This window comes from Salmo salar, unplaced genomic scaffold (genome assembly GCF_905237065.1).
Source record: "Salmo salar unplaced genomic scaffold, Ssal_v3.1, whole genome shotgun sequence".
Classification (NCBI taxonomy): domain Eukaryota; kingdom Metazoa; phylum Chordata; class Actinopteri; order Salmoniformes; family Salmonidae; genus Salmo; species Salmo salar.
This window is the reverse complement of record NW_025549287.1, coordinates 32,416-56,575: the sequence shown is the minus strand read 5'-3', so window position 1 is coordinate 56,575 and position 24,160 is coordinate 32,416. Positions and strand designations below refer to the sequence as shown.

The 24,160-nt window shown below is 51.3% G+C and overlaps 4 non-coding genes and 4 pseudogenes across 4 annotated transcripts; all 8 read right to left on the bottom strand.

The window, feature by feature from the left end:
- Positions 1-917: 917 nt before the first annotated feature.
- Positions 918-1,034, bottom strand: LOC123736316 (U5 spliceosomal RNA). The gene has a single exon (XR_006766052.1). It is a non-coding gene; the product is annotated as a U5 spliceosomal RNA (small nuclear RNA).
- A 500-nt stretch (positions 1,035-1,534) lies between these two features.
- Positions 1,535-1,708, bottom strand: LOC123736306 (uncharacterized; annotated as a pseudogene).
- Positions 1,709-8,319: 6,611 nt separating this feature from the next.
- On the bottom strand, positions 8,320-8,436 carry LOC123736315 (U5 spliceosomal RNA). The gene has a single exon (XR_006766051.1). It is a non-coding gene; the product is annotated as a U5 spliceosomal RNA (small nuclear RNA).
- A 733-nt stretch (positions 8,437-9,169) lies between these two features.
- Positions 9,170-9,338, bottom strand: LOC123736301 (uncharacterized; annotated as a pseudogene).
- A 5,735-nt stretch (positions 9,339-15,073) lies between these two features.
- On the bottom strand, positions 15,074-15,190 carry LOC123736314 (U5 spliceosomal RNA). Its single transcript, XR_006766050.1, has one exon. It is a non-coding gene; the product is annotated as a U5 spliceosomal RNA (small nuclear RNA).
- A 663-nt stretch (positions 15,191-15,853) lies between these two features.
- Positions 15,854-16,023, bottom strand: LOC123736319 (uncharacterized; annotated as a pseudogene).
- Positions 16,024-21,782: 5,759 nt separating this feature from the next.
- On the bottom strand, positions 21,783-21,899 carry LOC123736313 (U5 spliceosomal RNA). Its single transcript, XR_006766049.1, has one exon. It is a non-coding gene; the product is annotated as a U5 spliceosomal RNA (small nuclear RNA).
- A 527-nt stretch (positions 21,900-22,426) lies between these two features.
- LOC123736305 (uncharacterized) lies at positions 22,427-22,603 on the bottom strand (annotated as a pseudogene).
- Positions 22,604-24,160: the final 1,557 nt, after the last annotated feature.

The following is a 24,160-nucleotide window of genomic DNA, read 5'->3' as shown; positions in this document are numbered from 1 at the left end:
TAGCCAGCAAAAGGTCCCTCAGTTGGCAACACAAATAACAAGAAACAGAAAAAACTAAGGATACAAAGGGGATGGGGGTAAAGAAAAAAAAAACAGTCAAACAATGCCTGCCACGCCTAAGGGGCCGGGAGGCTAGCAGGCCAAGCTAAAGCTAGCAGGCCGACAAGCCAGAAAGCCACCCCAGCTAGCAGACAACACACAACTGAAGACAATGGGAGGAGCTAAGGAGGGGACTATAGGATACACAGGGGAGGAGAGATGCAAAACAGGACAAGCAGGGGAAAAACACAAATAAATTAAATAACTAAGGAAAAAGACCAGAGGGCCTTTAAACTCACCCTACAGGTGCTGGTGCACCTGTAGTCCACCACCAAAACCACCACCTAACCCAGGACAAAGAATAAACAAGGGTGAGACAAAAAAACAACAATAATGACAATAAATAATGATTTGACAAAAATAAATAACACAATTTCCCGGGCGCCCTCCGGCCTACGATCGCTTCTCTGATCAAGTGCAGCACTGACAAGGTAACTACACTTGATCTGAGCCAAAAGGCCGAGAAGCGATAACCCACAAATTGACCCCTGCACCCGCCGGGCCCCGGGGGCCTCGGCAGACCTCATCGGTTTGGCAAAAGTTGGCTCCTCCTCACCCAACGCTTCCCTGGTGACAGGCGGGTGTGTTTTTTTTTTTAAAGTCGCTAATGCATCGTTAGGTCACTAGCTCTTTAATCCTAGTGCGACTATTAGTTCAATGCCCGGCAAATACACCAGTCATCGTCGGGCTTGAACTCAATTGCCCGAGCGACTACTTTGAGTGGAAAAATACGCAGGTCGGTCAGCCGGCTTCAAGTCAAACGCCTGAGCAAAAGTCTCGGCGTCATCTCTGTCAATTTCTCTTGAAACAAGATACCGGGCTCTGCCAGAAGCAAAGCCCTTCCAAAAATACGTTGAACTCGTAAGTGTTCCTCTCCACGGAAGTCTTTAGTAAAAGGCGAAAGGCTTGTGCGTAATGAAGAGAAACCAGAGTCGTATGGAAGTCAGAGGTCGGGGCCCGAGACACACACGGTGCACTCTAGGCCGGGTCCCCGCGGTGGTCCCCGAACCCACTCTTCCAAGTTTTCGAGGGCTGTGGGTAAAAAGTCACAGACAGACAGACAGACAGACAATCCTGGTGAAGTGATTGTATTTTTGGGGGGCTCAAAACACACACACACACACACACAATCCTGGTGAAGTGATTGTATTTTTTGGGGGGCTCAAACACACACACACACACACACACACACACACACACACACAATCCTGGTGAAGTGATTGTATTTTTGGGGGGGGCTCAAAACACACACACACACACTCCTGGCCAATGTTATTTATTTTTTTTAAGTAAAATGGCGGAAAACGGGGGACCCCCATGAAGGGGGCTTCGCACTTGTTTCAGTTTGGATGATTCTTCTTTTTCATTCCTTCTCTTCTTCTGCTAGCTGTTTTACATAGCTTGGTGTATTTCTTTTTCCTTGACAATGGGAGAAAAGTGTTGCACCGTTCCCGGAGGTACTGCAATACCGGTCGATGCGTGGAGCGGACGGAGCAAGCCCCATTTCCGACTCCCCTGTTCGAAAAATCCATTTAATATGTAGTCCCCGATGGGGGACGTATCAGATATTAAACTGATAAGAACAGATTTTTTCTTTTGGAAAAGTTTTATTGTCACAGTTCCTTTAAAAACAGCTCATATTTATATTTTTACATCATTTATACACAAACAAACAGCATGGAGGCATAAAACACAGCATTTGAATTACATTTGAATTTGTTAAAAAGTACATGTTGTTTACACCAATAAAAACAACCATTAATGAAAGTACTTTTCGTTGTATAAAACATCAAATCTGTAAAAGCCATTTAAAATGTGTACAAATGATTTAAAAAGAAAAACATTTTTAAGACATAAAAATGTATTTAAAAAGTCACTTGTTAAAAAGCTGTCTTCGGTCCCTTGTACAGGAGCGGGGTGAGTCCTTATCAAACTTGCCTCCTCCTGCTCTTCCGAATCGATCACCGTCCCGTCCTTCGGGGCCCAGAGGAGATACCTCCCCTAGGTGCATCGCCCTAGGCGCCGCAGCGCTGTCAGGCCGTGGCCGCAGGGACCTTGGGTGTTGTGGGGGACCCTTCGCCTGGGGTCGAGGCCCCCTTCCTTCTGTACCACCCCAGGGCTTCTGTGGCTACCATGGCCACTGCCTGGGGGTGGTGTTGACCTGTTTCGCTACCAGCAGATTGCGGGAGGACCACAGTGCTGCCTTCAGACACGTGAGGGTGGGCCAGAGCTTGGTGAAGGCCTTTGGTGGAATAGGCCTTCGGCCTCACCGACTCCTCTTGGCCACAGCCTGTACGGGGGCACGCGGATGTCCTCGCCATGCCCCGGGAGTGCATGACGGCCCTGACCGGGGAGGATCTCATGGGCGACCATCCAGGACAGGTCCCGGTGCTGATTCAGGAGAGCAGGATGGGCCACATTACGCCAAACCATTGTGGGCTCGCCTATAGCAAGCCCGCGCACTGGACACACTGGTTCCCGATCCTGCACAAGAGAGAGAAGAGAGCGATGTTTAGTTAAAACTGTGACTGCTTCTTTTTCCAATTTAAAATGTCTTAAAAACTTCTGGAGCTGGGCGTAGTGTGTGGGAAGCAGGAAAGAGACTGGGGCTCGCAGGTCGACTGGGATCAGCCTCAGAGACCTGAGGTAAGATCCCAGCCAGAACCTTGCGAGGGCCTGGGTCTTATTGGTGGCCGGGGAGGTGGCAAGAGTAAGATGTAACGCTGTGTAGCGGCTGCCCAGGAACAAGTAGAGGTCAGGCAAGCCTTTCCCCCCCTTGGACCTGGGCCTCTTGACCACCTCCCTCCTCAGCCTCTCCCACTTGCTCCCCCACAAGAAGTAAAACAGCATCCGCTCCAGGGCTAAAAGAGTTCTCCTAGGGGGGATAAAAACAGAACTGATTAATAAAAGCACAGGTAAAATCACTGCTTTAATGATTAAAACCTTGCCCTCAAAAGTCAGCTGTCGTAGTCCCCAAAATCCCAGTCTCTGTCTTACTGTCCCCAGGATCCCACTCCAATTACCTCTCCCTCCTCCCTCCCTGTCAAACTTTACCCCGAGTACCCTTATGTCCGTCGTTTTCACAGTCAGTGGTAGTCTGGTCAAGTCTGGGTCTGCCCACGGTCCGAAAAATTGGGCCTCTGTCTTGTCTCTGTTCAGTCTCGCCCCAGAGGCTCGTCCGTACCAGTCAGTCCTGTCCAGGGTCCTGTCGACGGATAAAAGGTCGGTGCATAAAATGTTGACGTCGTCCATGTAAAAAACGCACTTGGCGGTCATCCCCCCACTCCCCGGGATACCCACCCCACTGATCCGTTGGTCCCTTCTCAAGACCTGTGCCAGTGGTTCAATGCCGGCCACAAACAGAAGGGGAGATAACGGACAGCCCTGACGGACGCCGCAGTGTACTCCCACTGCTTTTGACAGATGCCCATTTACAAGGATTTTGCTGGTGATATCCCCGTACAGCAGTCCCACCCAAGCTAAAAACCTGTCCGGGAAACCCATTTTTGCAGTACCTTAAAGAGGTACTGGTGCGAGACCCGATCAAAGGCTTTTTCAAAATCTAAATTTAGGACTACAAGCCGCATGTTTCTGTCTCTCGCATAACAGATGGCATCTCGGATCAGTATCAGGCTGTCCGTGATCTTCCTTCCGGGAATGGCACAGGTTTGATCCGGGTGGATCACCTCCCCTAAGACAGAAGACATTCTGAGTGTTAAAACCTTGGTAAAAAGTTTACAATCAAAATTTAAAAGGGTTATCGGTCTCCAGTTCTTCAGGTCCGTCCTGTCGTTTTTCTTATATAAAAGAGTCACGATCCCCACTCTAAAACTGTCAGGTAGTCTGTCGAGGTATTCAAAGTCAGTAAAAACAGTCAGAAGTTCATCGGCTAAAACATCCCAAAAGGTCAGATAAAACTCCAAAGGGAGGCCGTCCTCCCCGGTGATTTACCCCTCTTAAAATGTTTCAGTCCTTGGTCAATTTCTGTCCTCGTCAAGTCTTTTGTCAGGTCGTCTGTGTTGGGTAAAATCTTGTCAATGTATGTTAAAACGTCCCCCATGGTTTCCTCACATACAACTTTTTCCCCAAACAGTTCCCCATAAAAATCCTCGACTACTTCTTTCATTCCCTCTGTGTCTGTTTTTAAAAACCCATCTTTATTTTTTAAACCTGTCATTGTCCTACCCTTACTAACTATTTTCTTAAAAAAGTACCTTGTACACTTCTCCCCCTCTTCTAATTCCCTCTCCTTACTTCTTAAAATAACCCCCTTACTTTTCTGTTCAGCTAAAAGTGCCATTTCCTTTTTTACTTCTTTAATTTCATAGTTAAAATCAAAGCCCTGTTGGCCAAGGTTAAAATATCTTTCCAGTCGCTTTTGCAGTCCCACCATGCGTCTATCTTTTCTTTGCTTTTCTTCTTTCCTATCTCTCTAAAGAAAGTCCTCGTCCTACCCTTCACCATTTCCCACCATTGTGCTCGTGTGTCAAAGAAGTCCTGTAGCGTCTGCCACTGGCTGAACTGCTCCCTGTACTGGCTAACTACTCTATCATCTTCTAAAAGGGAACAGTTCAATTTCCAGGGCCCTCTTCCCACAGTCACACCCGAAGTTAGTGAAAGGGTGCACGTCAGCATTACGTGATCTGAGAAAAAGGCAGGGGTTATTCTAGCATCAGTTGGGGGGCAGTCCCGGGTAAACAGATAGTCAATGCGAGAGGCTCTGGTGCCGTCACCACTGGTCCAGGTGAAGCCCTCCTCTCTTGGATGCAGGGTTTTAAAACAGTCAGTCAGTTTAAAATCCCTGCACAGCCCTTGCAATAAAACACTTGACCTATCTACCTTAAAATCCTCTCCCGCCCCTCTCCTGTCTGCTCTATTTAAAACACAATTAAAATCCCCCCCCACCACTAGAGGATCCCTCCCTAGCATGTGGGACTGCAAGTCTTCTAAAAGTGCGCACCGGTCATGTTTATCGTTAAAACCATACACATTTAGCATGTTAAAATCCCTCCCCATAAAAGTACAATTGGCTAAAAGAGCGCGCCAACCTACCACCACCGTGCTCCCCCTCACCACCACATGTGGGGTCTTGATTAAAATGGCAACACCGTCATTTTTATTAAAATTTGAGCCACTCCAAATGGAGGGCCCATGCTGCCACTTGTCCTCCCATTTCCTATAAGAGGATAAAAGGGTAGACCACACTCCTGTAATAAAAACACATCTGAATTAAACCTTTCTAAAAAGGATAAAACCGACTGTGCTCTTATTTCTGTTTTTATACTTCTCACATTTATAGTGGTGATGTTAAAAGCCATAAAAGGGTGAGTAAAAACAATGCTAAATGAAAAGGCATTTAAACAGTTGAAAGGAGGATATTTTTCTGGTACTTCCTCTCTCTCCGCCGGGGTAACGGGGGATGGCAGGGAGAGGAGGTTAAAACCGGACTTAAAAAGGAGATTGTGTTGGGGGAGTTGGGGGGAAGGTTCTGTGTTCTTCCTCCCCCTGGGAGCTCTCCCATTCCACCTTGCCCTTTTTCTCATCGCCTTGTTCGGGGTCGGAGAGCTCCTCCGCATTTCTTTTTCGTGGGGGAGGTGTTCCTCCAGAATCTCCACCCCCTCTCCCATATCTCTTTCCGACACAGTCTCCATACTGTCTGACCCACTTGGGGAGTTCTCACTCAAGATCTCTCCGGGGCCGTCTTTCTCGGCCCTTTCTCCTTCAGGGGTCACATTAATCTGGGGCAGGGGGATTGGGGGGGGGGTTGTCCTCTCCTCCCACTTTTTCCACCACTGCACCTTCCGCGCCCTCCACTACCACCAGCTCCACCACTACATTCTCAACCACCACCGGCTCCACCACCACCTCCTCGGCAACTGCCGTTCCTCCCCTTGGCGCTCAGAAGTCCGGTCCGCGGCCGCCGTCTCCCTCTCCCTCCTTTCGGCCCTGACCTTATTGGCCCAGGAGAAGGGGCAGCCGCGGATGAGGTGGGACCGCTCGCCACAGAGGTTGCACGACCTTCCGTTCGTGCACTCCTCATAGCGGTGGCCCACCTCCCGGCACTTCATGCAGACGACCTTTTACAGGCCTCTGCCAGGTGGCCATGTTCACCACACTTACGGCACAGCTTGGGCTGGTCCTGGTAGTGAACATGGCCTCTATTCTCTCCGAGGACTATGGTGGATGGGATGGCTTTCAACCCACCATAGCCCCCAGGGTCCTCCCTCTGCTGGACAGTCACCCTCCAGGCCCCTGTCCAGATCCCATCGGGATCCTTCACCTGGACCAAGGGCCCCTTCACGTTGCAGTACCTGCCCAGCCATACTGCAACGTCCTCCGGCTGTACGGTTTCATTGTACATACGGATAATAACGGTTTTAATGCTATTATCCGTCAGCTTGGTCACCTCAAACATGGCTGTGAGGGACCCCTGGATGTTCAGGGAGTTCTGGAGTTGCCCCCAGAACTCCCGCAGGAAGCTGGCGTTGGCAAAACTGACATCGAAGCCCTTCCCATAGGGAAGGGCTAAGATGCAATTTACCTGCGAGGAATTTTCTGGAGAAATCCAATCGGGATAACTCCATTATTTTCCCTCCCTTCTCCTTTAAGAGGAGGCGCACTGCATGGTGCCTCCTCATGCCAACCTGTGCTGCTGACATGATGGAGGCCCACTCCCTTTACAGCCCAACACCGGTAAAAAAGGGGGGGAGGGGAAGGGAAAAAGGGAGGGAAAGGAAGGGGGGGGGAGGGGGTTGGGAGTGGGGGTTGGGAAGAAGGAAAGGGGTGTAAGACACCCGAGAAAGCTGGCGGGCTCGGCCAGACTAAGCTAACCGGGCCTACCAGCACCACGGGACACACAACAACCTATCTAGCACAGCACCAAACTAATCTTATTAACAATGGGAAGGAACACTAGGAGGGGAATTTTTTGTTTTATATTTTCCACAAGAGGGGGAGGCACAAAAGGGAGAGACAAAAAATAAACCACACAACCAAACTAAGGCTAGAAAGCTAGCAGGCCCCGCCAGCAGGCCAGGCTAAGCCTACCAGCTGGCAGGCCCACCAGCCAAGAGGCCTTACAACAAAAACAAACACGGCACACCAACCAAAAGGGAAGACAAACTAGGGGGTAAGACTAACAATGCACAAGACTAACAAAACAAATTAATTAAAGTAAAAGGGGAACAAGGGGGGTAAGGGAGAAAAAAGGACACACTGACTAACAAACACCTGCCCAAACTTGAGGGACACGAAGGCTAGCAGGCCTCACCAGCAGGCCAGGCTATGCTAACCAGCTAGCAGGCTAGCCAGCAAAAGGTCCCTCAGTTGGCAACACAAATAACAAGAAACAGAAAAAAACTAAGGATACAAAGGGGATGGGGGTAAAGAAAAAAAAACAGTCAAACAATGCCTGCCACGCCTAAGGGGCCGGGAGGCTAGCAGGCCAAGCTAAAGCTAGCAGGCCGACAAGCCAGAAAGCCACCCCAGCTAGCAGACAACACACAACTGAAGACAATGGGAGGAGCTAAGGAGGGGACTATAGGATACACAGGGGAGGAGAGATGCAAAACAGGACAAGCAGGGGAAAAACACAAATAAATTAAATAACTAAGGAAAAAAGACCAGAGGGCCTTTAAACTCACCCTACAGGTGCTGGTGCACCTGTAGTCCACCACCAAAACCACCACCTAACCCAGGACAAAGAATAAACAAGGGTGAGACAAAAAAAACAACAATAATGACAATAAATAATGATTTGACAAAAATAAATAACACAATTTCCCGGGCGCCCTCCGGCCTACGATCGCTTCTCTGATCAAGTGCAGCACTGACAAGGTAACTACACTTGATCTGAGCCAAAAGGCCGAGAAGCGATAACCCACAAATTGACCCCTGCACCCGCTCGGCCCCGGGGCCTCGGCAGACCTCATCGGTTTGGCAAAAGTTGGCTCCTCCTCACCCAACGCTTCCCTGGTGACAGGCGGGTGTGTTTTTTTTTAAAGTCGCTAATGCATCGTTAGGTCACTAGCTCTTTAATCCTAGTGCGACTATTAGTTCAATGCCCGGCAAATACACCAGTCATCGTCGGGCTTGAACTCAATTGCCCGAGCGACTACTTTGAGTGGAAAAATACGCAGGTCGGTCAGCCGGCTTCAAGTCAAACGCCTGAGCAAAAGTCTCGGCGTCATCTCTGTCAATTTCTCTTGAAACAAGATACCGGGCTCTGCCAGAAGCAAAGCCCTTCCAAAAATACGTTGAACTCGTAAGTGTTCCTCTCCACGGAAGTCTTTAGTAAAAGGCGAAAGGCTTGTGCGTAATGAAGAGAAACCAGAGTCGTATGGAAGTCAGAGGTCGGGGCCCGAGACACACACGGTGCACTCTAGGCCGGGTCCCCGCGGGTGGTCCCCGAACCCACTCTTCCAAGTTTTCGAGGGCTGTGGGTAAAAAGTCACAGACAGACAGACAGATAGACAATCCTGGTGAAGTGATTGTATTTTTGGGGGGCTCAAAACACACACACACACACACACACAATCCTGGTGAAGTGATTGTATTTTTGGGGGCTCAAAACACACACACACACACACACACACACACAATCCTGGTGAAGTGATTGTATTTTTGGGGGGGGCTCAAAAACACACACACACACACACACACACACACACACACAATCCTGGTGAAGTGATTGTATTTTTGGGGGGCTCAAAACACACACACACACACACACACACACACACAATCCTGGTGAAGTGATTGTATTTTTGGGGGGGCTCAAAAACACACACACACACACACACACACACACAATCCTGGTGAAGTGATTGTATTTTTTGGGGGGCTCAAAACACACACACACACACACACACACACACACACACTCCTGGCCAATGTATTTTTTTTTTTATTTTTTTTTTTAAAGTAAAATGGCGGGAAAACGGGGGACCCCCATGAAGGGGGCTTCGCACTTGTTTCAGTTTGGATGATTCTTCTTTTTTCATTCCTTCTCTTCTTCTGCTAGCTGTTTTACATAGCTTGGTGTATTTCTTTTTCCTTGACAATGGGAGAAAAGTGTTGCACCGTTCCCGGAGGTACTGCAATACCGGGTCGATGCGTGGAGCGGACGGAGCAAGCCCCATTTCCGACTCCCTGTTCGAAAAATCCATTTAATATGTAGTCCCCCCGATGGGGGACGTATCAGATATTAAACTGATAAGAACAGATGATGATTAAAAGATTTTATTACTGTTCAAAAACATAAGCATAATAAACAAACCATCAACAATCATAATCATCACTTCCATTAAACTCAACACAAGGCATTTGAAATTTCAAAACAAATGAAACCCAAATTACAAATCAGGGGAGCATCTTCCCTCCCCCCTCAACACCGACATAAACTAGATTCCTAAATCTCTATATTTCCCTATCTCCCCATACCTATCTTATTCCGTTTCCCTATTCCCTTTACCACAGTCCTAAACCCCCTTCCACCTCTCCCGGGCTGCATGCTGCCCCCACTTCCCTCTCCTCCCTCTTCATCCTCCCCCTCACATTTTCTTCCACCCTCCTCACTATCCCCTCCACTCCCCAATCTCTCCCTGTCTTTACCATGTTCTGTCTGGCTTCCCACAGCCCCCGTTTAAAGAGGCTTATGAGAAGCCATAGTAGAAATCTGTCCCTTTCCGTCCCCCTCGCTCTCCCTACTCCTCTCTCTACCCGAGCCCACGACAAAATAAAATCCCCTCTTACCTTACCTAACAACACCCGTGCCCTAGCCCACACTACTCCGGCAAAGGCACAGTCCCAAAAGGCATGGCGCACTGTCTCCTCCCCGCCACAAGATGGTCTTGGGCAGGTGGGGGATCGCGCCAAGCTATGCCGGTACATAATGGAACGCACCGGCAAACACTTATGGAGGCTCAACCAATTCAGGTCCTTGAGCCTGTTGTCCAGACCCCGCGCCTGCACTCCCTCCCAGACCACTTCCGGGATACCCACCACAGGTGTCGGACACCCTCCCTGTCTGACCTCCTCGTACAGGTGCTTGTGGTCTAAACCTACTCGGGCAACTTCAACCTCGGGGTGCGCACGTAACCACTTGGCCGCGTGACCAAAGTGCCACGGCAGCTGTTCCGCCCGAGGACCCGTGTTAGACCACACCATTACGCTTCTCGCCTGGTATGAGAAGAACACCCGCAGGAGGTAACCGGACGGATGTACTACCGGATGAGCAAGCTCTGTCAACAAAAAGAAACAAAAATTGAGTCCAGCTTGAGGGGGAAGTGTGGTACCCCCTACCTCCCTCCCCGATGGGGCAAAGCATGCGTGCCCTGGCGACCCACTCGTACCTGCCACCCCACATGAACTGAAACACTAGCCTCACTAGAGGCCTCCTCAGACAAGCCGGCAATGGGTAGATGTACGCCAAATATAAAAGAGACGGCAATACATCCACCTTGAGGACCAGGACCTTGCCTACAAAAGACAACGACCTAGCCCTCCACATCGCTAGCTTCCTCTGTACCACTGCGATGCCCATGTTCCAGTTCAGCGTCGCTGAGCCGGAGGTCTCAAAATGAACCCCGAGAATCTTCAGGGCCCCGTTACAGAGAGATAACCCCCCGGGCACATCCGTCCTACCACGCCATCTTCCGAAAAACTTAACGGAAGACTTTGCGTGGTTAAGAACCGCTCCCGACGCTCGGGTGAAGTCCCCAATAATGGCAAGGGACCTTGTCAAGCACGAGTCCTTGCAAAGCAGCAAGGAAGTGTCGTCGGCGTACTGCGTCACCTTAACGCGCAGACCGCCACTTCCAGGGATTAACAAGCCTTCCACCCCTGTGTCTGCCCTAATGGCAGCCCCCAGAGGCTCCATGTACAGTACGAAGAGGAGAGCCGAGAGCGGGCACCCCTGCCTGACCCCTGACGAGAGGTCAAAACGTCACCCATGTGACCGTTTACGCTAACCCGGCACCCCGCTCCGACATATAAAGTACGGATCCATCCTATGAACTTTTCCCCAAATCCTAATCTACCTAATACTCTGAAAAGAAAAGATCTATTCACGCGATCAAAGGCTTTCGCCTGATCAAGCGCTGCTACCATTAAAGGCAGACCTCTATCTTCTACCCAAGCGATGGAGTCCCTAATCAACTGCAGGTTCCACCTGATAGAGCGGCCCTCTACCCCGCACGTCTGATCCTCATGAACGACGTAGGGAAGGGCTGTGCGCAACAGATCCGCTAGGACCTTTGCAAGTATCTTGTAGTCTACACACAGCATGGTCAATGGCCGCCAGTTGCCAAGGTCTGTGGCGTCCCCCTTCTTGTGAAGAAGTGACAGCACACCGACGGTCATTGATCCCCCTGGGAACCCCGTCTCGAGAATGGCCTTCAAGACTTCGAGGACCACCGGTCCGAGTATCCCCCAAAACTTGAGGTAAAACTCGGCCGGCAGCCCATCCATCCCAGGTACCTTCCCTTTTCCCATCCTCCTAAGGGCGCTCTCAACCTCTTCTAGGGAGATCTGAGCCTCCATCGCTTCTCTAATGTCCTCCGGCAATCGCCGGGACAAGTGTTCTAAAAACACATTTCCCTGCTCTACATCTACTTCCCTCTCCTTAAAGAAACTTCGGAAATGATCAGTTGTTACTCTGACCATCTCCTCCGGCTCTCTAGCTACACTACCATCTTCTTTCCTAACCCCGTACATTACCTTTCTACTCTGTCTATCCCTAACCGACTTAAAGAACATTGTGGAACAAGTCTCGTTATGTTCTAAAAAGCCGCTATGCGCACGCTCCAGGAAAGCTCGAGCCTTCCGCTCCTGCAGCTCCCTGAGTTGCGCCTTCAGGGCAGTGGATCTCTCCCAGTCGACCGACCCGCCGAGGTTGCCTGCCTCGTACTCGAGTTCGAGCAACCTATGGATATGATCCACCTCCCTCCTTTCCTCCCTTTTTCTCCTCTTAATATCCTATAATAAAGATCCTAATCCTTACCTTGACTAAGTCCCACCACTCCAATACCCCCTCGCACATGGACCGGAGGCCCTCAAGCCCCCGAAACACACCAATAAAGGCATTAACAAAGGCTTGCTCATCCAGCACCTCCCGATCTAACTTCCAAAACCCCCTACCGAAGAGGCAGACTGGAGAACTCACCTGCAGGAGCACCCCGTCGTGATCTGAAAAGAACACAGGCAACAGCCGACCAGACAACTGACCCAAGGACCTGGATAGAAAAATATAGTCAAGCCTCCGCGCAACCCCCCTGCAGTTGCGCCATGTGGGACCGGCCATTTTCGGAGCAGTGTGCAGGCCACCATCAACCAGACCATGGCAAGCCATTAGCCCGGTGATGGCGCCTGCACTGCTGTCCCCCCCTACCCCTAAATCTATATTAAAGTCCCCCCCTATCACCAACTGCCTATTTGTGACACACAGGGGCGTCAGACAGTCCACCATCTCCCTCCTGTCTGCCGCCACCTGTGGTCCGTACACCCCAACTAATCTATACCTACAATCTCTTAATGTGACATCCACCCCCAAAACCCTCCCCTGCATAACAACAAAAGTATCCTCAACCTTTACCTCCCTATTCCCAAACAAGATCCCTACCCCCGAAGAGTGAACCCCCCCTATACCCCAAACTGATTCCCCTTTATCCCACTCCCTCTTAAACCTCACAACATCCCCCCCATCCCTTAGGTGAACCTCCTGTAAAAAACAAAAATCAAATCCCACACCCTCTAAATAACTAAAAACCGCCCTTCTTTTTATCCTATCCCTCAAACCCCTTACATTTAAACTAACAAAAGTAATTTTATCCATAATGAAAACATTAACAACAACCTACTAATAACAAAAACAAAACAAGAGGCTCACCCGATGCTCCCCTGCTCCATCTCCTCCGACAGGGAAACAAAAATGCTCCCCTCGTCCGAAGGATACAGGTCCTCCTCAGATGAGACCACCTGCTCGCACACAACTTGGGACACTCCGTTTCCCCCTTCCTCTAAGACCCCCAAGTCATCTGCCCACGAAGCCGGGAAAGGGTTGGGGATGGAGGTTTCCGGCTTCTCTGAACAGCCTTGCGACCCTCCATCCCCAGGATGCAGAGAGAGAGTAGAGGCCGTCATGTCCATTTCCTCTAGGGGTAAAGGGAGGGATGAGCCCTGTGAGGACAGGGGGGCCACTTCAGCGGCACTGTCTTTAACCCCCATCGCACGCTTGCCTGTCCCTTCCCCTAAGCCTCCCACCTCTTTCTGCACATCACCCTTTCGCTTCGTCCTCTTCTTTTTGCCGATGTAGGGTTCCTGCTCCAGCTCCGGGATCACCCTCCCTACTGATGGTTCCTTCCCATCCTGCCTGAGCTCCAGCAGCACCCCAGAGTCTGAGGCCCACTCCCCTGCCCTTGACCCCAACACAGGAAGGTTTTCAACCATTTCTACCAGGGCCCCAAGCCCCTCCACCCCATCAAGTGATGAGCCCATCTCCTCCATTCCGCCACCCGCCTCCACCTCCGGCTGCTTGATAGCGGACCCCTCACCTCCTTCCACTGACGGCCCTGATGCCACCTCTTTCCTGGCCCTGGCTCGTGGAGTGGGCGTTGGTGAGGACATTCTCTCCTGCTCCTTCCTCTCTGAGTCTTTCTCCCTAGACCCAGGGTCCTTTTTCTCCAGTTGTTCCTCCGCAGAATCCCCTCCTTCCTTCCTCCCCGCCGCCGCCTCGGCATATGACTGCCGACGGGACGGGCAGTCTCGGAACAGGTGCAGCCTACTACCACACCCGTGGCACTCCTTCGGCTCCCTACAGTCCTTTGCCTCATGCTCCCCCGATTTACAAAAACGGCATTTCCCCGTACTGCAGGCAGCCGTGACGTGTCCATACTCCCTACACTTCTTACAAAAAGGGGTTGACGTGTGTAGAAAAGCATCCCCCTGTCTGAGCCCAGTGAAAAGACCGCCGGGGGATGGAGGAATCCGTCTAAACCTCCTTTATCTGGCCTCAGCAGAACCTGGAACTGGCGGCGACCATTCCAGAACCCCAACGAGTCCTTCACGTACCTCGCCCCAGACGTCACGTCACAAAACCTACTCAGGAAAGCCCCTATTGCTATGTCCGCAACATGCGGATTGTACATGTGTACATTGATTGTCCTGAAGTTTGTCTTTGCCAGGCATGTTATGTTAAAAAAGGACAATGGCCTCTCCTCAGCCGCCACCTTGACTCTATCCATTACGACGTCACACATACCTTCTGTGTGTAAAGTAACGTCGTAGGCCTCCTCCATTGCGTTTCCCTGCAGGCACATCACTTCAGACACTCTTAGCTTCAGGGCCCCCATCAGCACGGTTCTTCCAAACGAATCCCTTGGCATTCTCATTTCCTCTTCCTTCTTCCACGCAAATCAGATCGTATTCTTCAGTCCAGTCCTGGGGACCGACCCTGCGCTGCTATTAGTGGCCATATCCTCACGGAAAAATGGCCGTAAATCCACGTTCTCACCGCAACAATAGAACTGGATTCTCTCTTACGCCCTCCGGCCTTCGGCTTTTGACCCAGCGAGCTTTGAGGCACCGCAGTACCGAGCTTGTATCTGAGCCAAAAGGCCGAGAAGCGATAACCCACAAATTGACCCCTGCACCCGCCGGGCCCCCGGGGGCCTCGGCAGACCTCATCGGTTTGGCAAAAGTTGGCTCCTCCTCACCCAACGCTTCCCTGGTGACAGACGGGTGTGTTTTTTTTAAAAAGTCGCTAATGCGTCGTTAGGTCACTAGCTCTTTAATCCTAGTGCGACTATTTGTTCAATGCCCAGCAAATACACCAGTCATCGTCGGGCTTGAACTCAATTGCCCGAGCGACTACTTTGAGTGGAAAAAATACGCCGGTCGGTCAGCCGGCTTCAAGTCAAACGCCTGAGCAAAAAGTCTCGGCGTCATCTCTGTCAATTTCTCTTGAAACAAGATACCGGGCTCTGCCAGAAGCAAAGCCCTTCCAAAAATACGTTGAACTCGTAAGTGTTCCTCTCCACGGAAGTCTTTAGTAAAAGGCGAAAGGCTTGTGCGTAATGAAGAGAAACCAGAGTCGTATGGAAGTCAGAGGTCGGGACCCGAGACACACACGGTGCACTCTAGGCCGGGTCCCCGGGTGGTCCCCGAACCCACTCTTCCAAGTTTTCGAGGGCTGTGGGTAAAAAGTCACAGACAGACAGACAGACAGATAGACAATCCTGGTGAAGTGATTGTATTTTTGGGGGGCCCAAACACACACACACACACACACACACACACACACACACACACACACACACACACACACACACACACACACACAATCCTGGTGAAGTGATTGTATTTTTTTGGGGGGCTCAAAAACACACACACACACACACACACACACACACACACACAATCCTGGTGAAGTGATTGTATTTTTGGGGGGCTCAAAACACACACACACACACACACACACACACACACACACACACAATCCTGGTGAAGTGATTGTATTTTTTGGGGGGGGCTCAAAAACACACACACACACACACACACACTCACTCCTGGCCAATGTTTTTTTTTTTTTTTTTTTTTTAAATTTTTTAAGTAAAATGGCGGGAAAACAGGGGACCCCCATGAAGGGGGCTTCGCACTTGTTTCAGTTTGGATGATTCTTCTTTTTTCATTCCTTCTCTTCTTCTGCTAGCTGTTTTACATAGCTTGGTGTATTTCTTTTTCCTTGACAATGGGAGAAAAGTGTTGCACCGTTCCCGGAGGTACTGCAATACCGGGTCGATGCGTGGAGCGGACGGAGCAAGCCCCATTTCCGACTCCCTGTTCGAAAAATCCATTTAATATGTAGTCCCCCGATGGGGGACGTATCAGATATTAAACTGATAAGAACAGATGATGATTCAAAGCTTTTATTCTAACTTTTCAAGCATTTACACAGTGAACAATTCATATGTCTTTTAACCTTTTAGTTGCCCCTATCCAAACAAAACTAGTAACAAAAAACAACCCATCAGTTTTTCAAAAACTCTGAAACCCTCTCTCTCTTGGAAGAGATGGGCAACCAACACCCTCCCACAACTTTTCTAGGGGGCTGCAGCAAAAAATCAAATACAAACACAAGCCATCAATAAACATAAGTAATCCAAAACCCCAAAAACCTACCAACCTGCCTTCTAAACCTTAACTACCTGACCAGCCCCAACCCCCCTTTCCACCGCTCTAAGGCAGCATGGTGACCCCACTTCCTCTCCTCCCTTCTTATCCTCCCTCTCAAATCTCCCTCCACTCTCCTCACTATTCCCTCCACCCCCCAGTCTGCTCCTGACTTAACCAGGCCCTGCCTGGCATCCCACAGCCCTTTCTTAAAAAGACTGATAAGCAGCCACAACTGAAAACGATCCCTACCTACCCCCCTGCTCTCCCCACCCCTCTCTCCACCCTCACCCATGTTAAAACAAAACCCTCCTTCACTCTCCCTAGCAACCCCTGAGCCCTGGCCCACACTACTCCTGCGAAAGCACAGTCCCAGTACATGTGGCGTATTGTCTCCTCCCCACCACAAGTTGGTCTCGGGCACTGGGGGGACCGTGCCAAGCTATGCCGGTACATGATGGATCTTACCGGCAAGCACTTGTGGAGGCTTAACCAATTTAGATCCTTAAGACGATTGTCTAGGCCCCGCGCCTGTATGGTCTCCCAGACCACAGCAGGGGTACCCACCACAGGGGCGCACAAACGGTCCGTCTGACCTCTTCGTACAGGCGTCTGTGGTCCAAACCTACTCGGGCGACTTCAACCTCGGGATGCGCACGTAGCCACTTTGCCGCATGGCTGAAGTGCCACGGCAGCTGTTCAGCCCGAGGACCCGTGTTGGACCACACCATTATGCTTCTCGCCTGGTACGAGAAAAACACCCGCAGGAAATAACCGGAGGGATGAATCACTGGATTAGCGAGCTCATTCAATAAAAACGAAACAAAAATCGAGTCCAGCTTGAGTGGGAAGTGTGGAACTCCTCTCCCTCCCTCCCCGATGGTTGAGAGCATGCGAGCCCTGGCGACATACTCATACCTGCCCCCCCCACATGAACTGAAACACAAGCCTTACTAGCCCCCTCCTCATGCTCGCTGGCAAAGGATAGATGTATGCCAAGTACAGAAGGGAAGGCAGTACATCCACTTTCAGGACCAGGACCTTGCCCAAGAAAGACAAGGATCTGGCCTTCCACATTGCCATCTTCCTCTGTACCACAGCAACTCTCATGTTCCAGTTCAGTGTCGCGGAGCCGGAGGTCTCAAAAAGGACCCCAAGAATCCTCAGGGCCCCATTACAGAGAGATAGTCCCCCGGGCACGTCCGTCCTGCCCCGCCATCTGCCGAAATACTTAACAGACGACTTGGCGAGGTTAAGGACCGCTCCCGACGCGCGGGTAAAGTCTCCAATTATGGCCAGAGACCTTAGCAGGCATGAGTCCTTGCACAAAAGCAAGGTGGTGTCATCTGCGTACTGTGTCATCTTAACATGCAAACCGCCGCTTCCAGGGACCAGCAAGCCCTCCACCCCTGCGTCAGCCCTAATGGCAGCTGCCAGGGGCTCCATATAGAGCACGAAAAGGAGTGCCGAGAGCGGGCATCCCTGCCTGACCCCTGATGAGAGGCCAAACACGTCACCCAGATGGCTGTTTATGCTCACCCGGCACCCCGCTCCCACATACAAAATCTTGATCCACTTTATAAAGCGATCACTAAACCCTAACCTACCTAATACTCTGAAAAGAAAAGCCCTACTGACGCGATCAAAAGCCTTGGCCTGATCAAGCGCCGCTACCATCAGAGGTAGACTTCTATCCTCAACCCAGGCGATGGAGTCCCTGATCAGTTGGAGGTTCCACCTAATGGAACGGCCTTCCACCCCACACGTTTGATCCTCATGGACAACGTAGGGAAGGGCTGTGCGCAAACGGTCTGCCATGACCTTAGCTAGTATCTTGTAATCTACGCACAGCATGGTCAACGGCCGCCAGTTGCTAAGGTCGGCGGCGTCCCCCCTCTTGTAGAGGAGGGACAGCACACCTACAGCCATCGACCTGCCCGGGACTCCAGTCTCGAGAACGGCCGTCAGGACTTCGAGGACCACCGGTCCAAGCATACCCCAAAACTTGAGGTAAAACTCAGCCGGCAGCCCATCCATCCCAGGCACCTTCCCTTTTCCCATCCTCCTGAGAGCACTCTCAACCTCCTCGAGGGAGATCTGAGCCTCCATCACATTTCTAATGTCCTCCGGCAATCGCCGGGACAAGTGTTCTAAAAACACATTTCCCTGCTCTACATCTATTACCCTCTCTTTAAATAAACCTTGGAAATGATCAGTTGTTACCCTGACCATTTCCTCCGGTTTTCTAACTATGCTACCATCTTCTTTCCTCACCCCATGCATTATCTTCCTACTCTGTCTGGCCCTAACCGACTTAAAGAACATAGAGGAACAAGTCTCATTATGTTCTAAAAAGCCATTATGCGCACGCTCCAGGAAAGCTCGAGCCTTCCGCTCCTGCAGCTCCCTGAGCTGCGCCTTCAGGGCTGTGGATCTCTCCCAGTCAATCGACCCGCCGAGGTTGCCTGCCTCGTACTAGAGTTCAATCAACCTTTGGATACGATCCGCCTCCCTCCTTTCCTCCCTTTTTTTCCTCTTACAATATCCTATTATAAAGGCCCTAATCCTTACCTTAACTAAATCCCACCACTCTAACACCCCTCGCACATGGACCGGAGGCCTTCAAGCCCCGAAAGAAACCAAAAAGGTGTCGACGAAAGCTTGCTCCTCCAGCACATCCCGATCTAATTTCCAGTACCCCCTACCGAAGAGGCAGACTGGCGACCCCACCTGCAGGAGCACCCCGTCGTGATCTGAGAAGAACACAGGCAACAGCCGCCCAGACAACTGACCCAAAGACCTAGATAGGAAAATGTAGTCGAGCCTCCGCGCAACCCCCGGGAGTTGCGCCATGTGGGACCAGCCATTGTCGGAGTAGAGTGCAGGCCTCCATCAACCAGACCATGGCAAGCCATTAGCCCGGTGATGGCGCCTGCACTACTATCACCCACTAACCCTAAATCTATATTGAAATCCCCTCCTATCACCAAGTGCCTATTTGTGACACACAGGGGCGCCAGACAGTCCACCATCTCCCTCCTGTCTGCCGCCACCTGTGGCCCATACACCCCAATTAACCTATATCTACCCTCCCTATATGTTACATCTACCCCCAACACCCTCCCCTGCATTATACAAAAAGTGCTTTCTATTTTAACCTCCCTATTCCCACACAAAATCCCTACTCCTGTTGAGTGCACCCCTCCTATACCCCAATATGATTCTCCCTTATCCCACTCCCTCCTAAATCTATTTACGTCCCCTCCATCCCTCAGGTGAACCTCCTGTAAAAACAGAAATCAAACCCCACACCCTCTAAATAACTAAAAACCGCCCTCCTTTTAACAAAATCCCTTAAACCCCTTACATTTAAACTAAGAAAAGTAACAGAAATATTCATTATAAAATAAAACAAAGAAACCCTCACCCACAAAACACACAAAATAAAAGAGGAGGCTCACCCGATGCTCCCCTGCTCCATCTCATCCAGCGGGGACGTCCTCTCCTCTCCTGACGCCGCCCCTCTTCCTCCATCTTCCCAATCCAGGATGCGGGAATGGTGTTGGGCACCCGAGTGCCCTGCACCCTGGATTGGTCTCCCAGCTCCTCCATTTCCCCCTCCCCACTGCTTTCTGGGCAGAAAAAAGGGCCCTGTATCACAAAAAGGGGGCTGCGACCCCCAAGCGCCCTCTCCTGAGCCCCACCTGGGTGATCCAGTTCCCCCAGCAGATCAGAGTCCGGGGAGCCAATGAGGTTGCTGAGGCATCTCCGGCCTTACTCCCCTTTTCCCCCATTGCTCTCTTGGCCTCCCCCTCCTCCCCCCCACCACTCTCCTTCTTGCCTTCCCTGTAGCTCCCCCTCCTCTTCGCTTTCCTCTTTGGTGTGGGCGTCAAAGGGGAGACATCGTCCCCCCCTCCCCGCCAGCATCTCCACCATGCCCCTCATCTCCTCCACCAGGGCACTCGACATGTCACTGTCCCCCCACTCCTTTCCTCCTTCCCCCTCTCCAAATCCCCCTCTGGGCCTTCCTTCTTGTCCTTCTCCACCTCCTCTCCCACTGCTGTCGCCGTCTCCTTCCTCGCCGCTCCCTTGACTCCGTCCTCTTCCTTCCCCTTCTCCCCATCTTCTCTGACCTTCTCTCTCCTCTGCCTCTCTCCTCTCGGGACCGCCGTCTCCTCCCTTGGTGTCTGTCCATCCAGGCCCGCTCCGGTGTCCTGGTCCTCTTTTCCTCCTCTACCCCCATCCCCTGCTCTCCCTCCAGCTGCAGACGCGTATGACCTGTGACGAGCCGGGCAGTCCCGCCACAGGTGCGCAGACGAGCCACACCCGTGGCACGCCTTGGGCTCGTCACAGTCCCTGGCCTCGTGCTCACCCGATCCGCAGAATCTGCACTTCCTAGTGCTGCACGAGGCCACGGTATGACCGTAGGCCATACAACGCCTGCAGAATGGAGGCTGACGGGCGTAAAATAACGTCCCCCTGTCAGCCCCCAGGGAGAACATTGCAGGAGGATGGAGGTAACCACCCAAACCCTTAGGGTCCTCCCTGAGCAAAGCCTGGAATCCCCTCCTCCCATTCCAGAAGCCCAGGGAGTCCCTTAGGAGCCTTGCTGTTGATACATTGTCCATATACCTCCCGAGGAATGCCCTCACCTCCTCGTCTTTCACATGCGGGTTGTACAGGTTCACTGTCACCACCCTAAAATTGCTCCTTGCAAGGCTTGAGACTTCATAATGGCCCATCGGCTTATCTCCTCCCACTTCTCTCACCTTCTTCAAGACCTCGTCATGTTGCACCTCCGTGTAGAAGGTCACGTCGAATGCTCCTTCCATTGGGTTCCCCTGGAGGCAAAAAACGTCCTTTACTTCCAGCTTCAGCACTCCCATTAGGATGGTCCTCCCGAAGGTCTCTCTCCCAGACGGCTCCTTCTCCTTATCTCTCCAAGCAAAACGCACAGTATTTGCCAATCCCATCCCAGGGACTGATCTGCTCGATACATTTGGCGCCATTTTCTCTTGGATACTTGTGTTCTCGAAAAAAATATTGTTGGGAAAAAAATTCCAAAACAAAAAACTTTCCTCCCTCCTGCCTTCCTTCGACCTATTGGCTCAGCGGGCTTTGGGGCACCTCGGTACCAAGCTTGATCTGAGCCAAAAGGCCGAGAAGCGATAACCCACAAATTGACCCCTGCACCCGCCGGGCCCCGGGGCCTCGGCAGACCTCATCGGTTTGGCAAAAGTTGGCTCCTCCTCACCCAACGCTTCCCTGGTGACAGGCGGGTGTGTTTTTTTTTAAAGTCGCTAATGCATCGTTAGGTCACTAGCTCTTTAATCCTAGTGCGACTATTAGTTCAATGCCCGGCAAATACACCAGTCATCGTCGGGCTTGAACTCAATTGCCCGAGCGACTACTTTGAGTGGAAAAAATACGCAGGTCGGTCAGCTGGCTTCAAGTCAAACGCCTGAGCAAAAAGTCTCGGCGTCATCTCTGTCAATTTCTCTTGAAACAAGATACCGGGCTCTGCCAGAAGCAAAGCCCTTCCAAAAATACGTTGAACTCGTAAGTGTTCCTCTCCACGGAAGTCTTTAGTAAAAGGCGAAAGGCTTGTGCGTAATGAAGAGAAACCAGAGTCGTATGGAAGTCAGAGGTCGGGGCCCGAGACACACACGGTGCACTCTAGGCCGGGTCCCCGCGGGTGGTCCCCGAACCCACTCTTCCAAGTTTTCGAGGGCTGTGGGTAAAAAGTCACAGACAGACAGACAGACAGACAGATAGACAATCCTGGTGAAGTGATTGTATTTTGGGGGGGGGCTCAAAAACACACACACACACACACACAATCCTGGTGAAGTGATTGTATTTTTGGGGGCTCAAAACACACACACACACACACACACACACACACACACACACACACACACACAATCCTGGTGAAGTGATTGTATTTTTTGGGGGGGGCTCAAAAACACACACACACTCCTGGCCAATGTATTTTTTTTTTTTTTTTTTTAAGTAAAATGGCGGGAAAACGGGGGACCCCCATGAAGGGGGCTTCGCACTTGTTTCAGTTTGGATGATTCTTCTTTTTTCATTCCTTCTCTTCTTCTGCTAGCTGTTTTACATAGCTTGGTGTATTTCTTTTTCCTTGACAATGGGAGAAAAGTGTTGCACCGTTCCCGGAGGTACTGCAATACCGGGTCGATGCGTGGAGCGGACGGAGCAAGCCCCATTTCCGACTCCCTGTTCGAAAAATCCATTTAATATGTAGTCCCCCGATGGGGACGTATCGGATATTAAACTGATAAGAACAGATTTTTTTTTTGAAAAAATAATTTATTACAATCAATGCCATTCATACAATACAAAACAATACAAACTCATACATTCCATCCAAACACAAATAATAATGGCATTTTTAAATTCACAACCAAACGAAAACCCAAAACAAAAACTCAGGGGAGCATCATCCCTCCCCGTCATCCTAAACACTAACTTTCCCTATCTTCCCGTCCCTAATCTAAAATAACCCCAGCCCTAATCCCCCCTTCCATCTCTCCCGGGCAGCATGCTGCCCCCACTTCCTCTCCTCCCTCTTCATCCTCCCTCTCAAATCTCCTTCCACCCTCCTCACTATCCCTTCCACCCCCCAATCTTTCCCTGTCTTAACCATGTTCTGCCTGGCTTCCCACAGCCCCCGCTTAAAGAGGCTCATGAGAAGCCAGAGCAGAAACCTATCCCTATCCGTCCCCCTCGCTCTCCCTACACCTCTCTCTAACCTAGCCCACGTCAATACAAAATCACCTCTAACCCTTCCTAACAACACCCGTGCCTTTGCCCATACTACTCCGGCAATGGCACAGTCCCAAAAGACATGGCGCACAGTCTCCTCCCTGCCACAAGAAAGTCTTGGACAGGTGGGGGATCGCGCCAAGCTATGCCGGTACATGGTGGAGCGTACCGGCAAACACTTGTGGAGGCTCAACCAATTCAGGTCCTTGAGCCTGTTGTCCAGGCCCCGCGCCTGCACTCCCTCCCAGACCGCCGCCGGGATGCCCACTACAGGTGCCGGACTTACTGCCCGTCTAACCTCCTCGTACAGGTGCCTGTGATCTAAACCTACTCGGGCGACTTCAACCTCGGGGTGCGCACGCAGCCACTTGGCCGCATGGCCAAAGTGCCACGGCAGCTGTTCCGGCCGAGGACCCGTGTTAGACCACACTATTATGCTTCTCGCCTGATACGAGAAGAACACCCGCAGGCGGTAACCGGACGGGTGTAGTACTGGCTGAGCAAGCTCCGCCAACAGAAAATAAACAAAAATTGCGTCCAGCTTGAGGGGGAGATGTGGTACCCCCCCTACCTCCCTCCCCGATGGGACAGATCATGCGTGCCCTGGCGACCCACTCGTACCTGCCACCCCACATGAACTGAAACACCAGCCTCACTAGAGGCCTCCTCAGACAAGCCGGCAATGGGTAGATGTACGCCAAGTACAATAGAGATGGCAATACATCCACCTTTAGAACCAGGACCTTGCCTAAAAAAGACAAAGACCTAGCCCTCCACATCGCTAGCTTCCTCTGTACCACTGCGATGCGCATGTTCCAGTTCAGCGTCGCTGAGCCGGAGGTCTCAAAATGGACCCCGAGAATCCTCAGGGCCCCGTTACAGAGAGATAACCCTCCGGGCACATCCGTCCTACCACTCCATCTTCCGGAAGACTTCACGTGGTTAAGAACCGCTCCCGACGCTTGGGTGAAGTCCCCAATGATGGCAAGGGACCTTGTCAGGCACGAGTCCTTGCAAAGCAGCAAGGAGGTGTCGTCGGCGTACTGCGTCAACTTGACACGGTGACCGCCACTTCCAGGGATCAGCAATCCCTCCACCCCTGTGT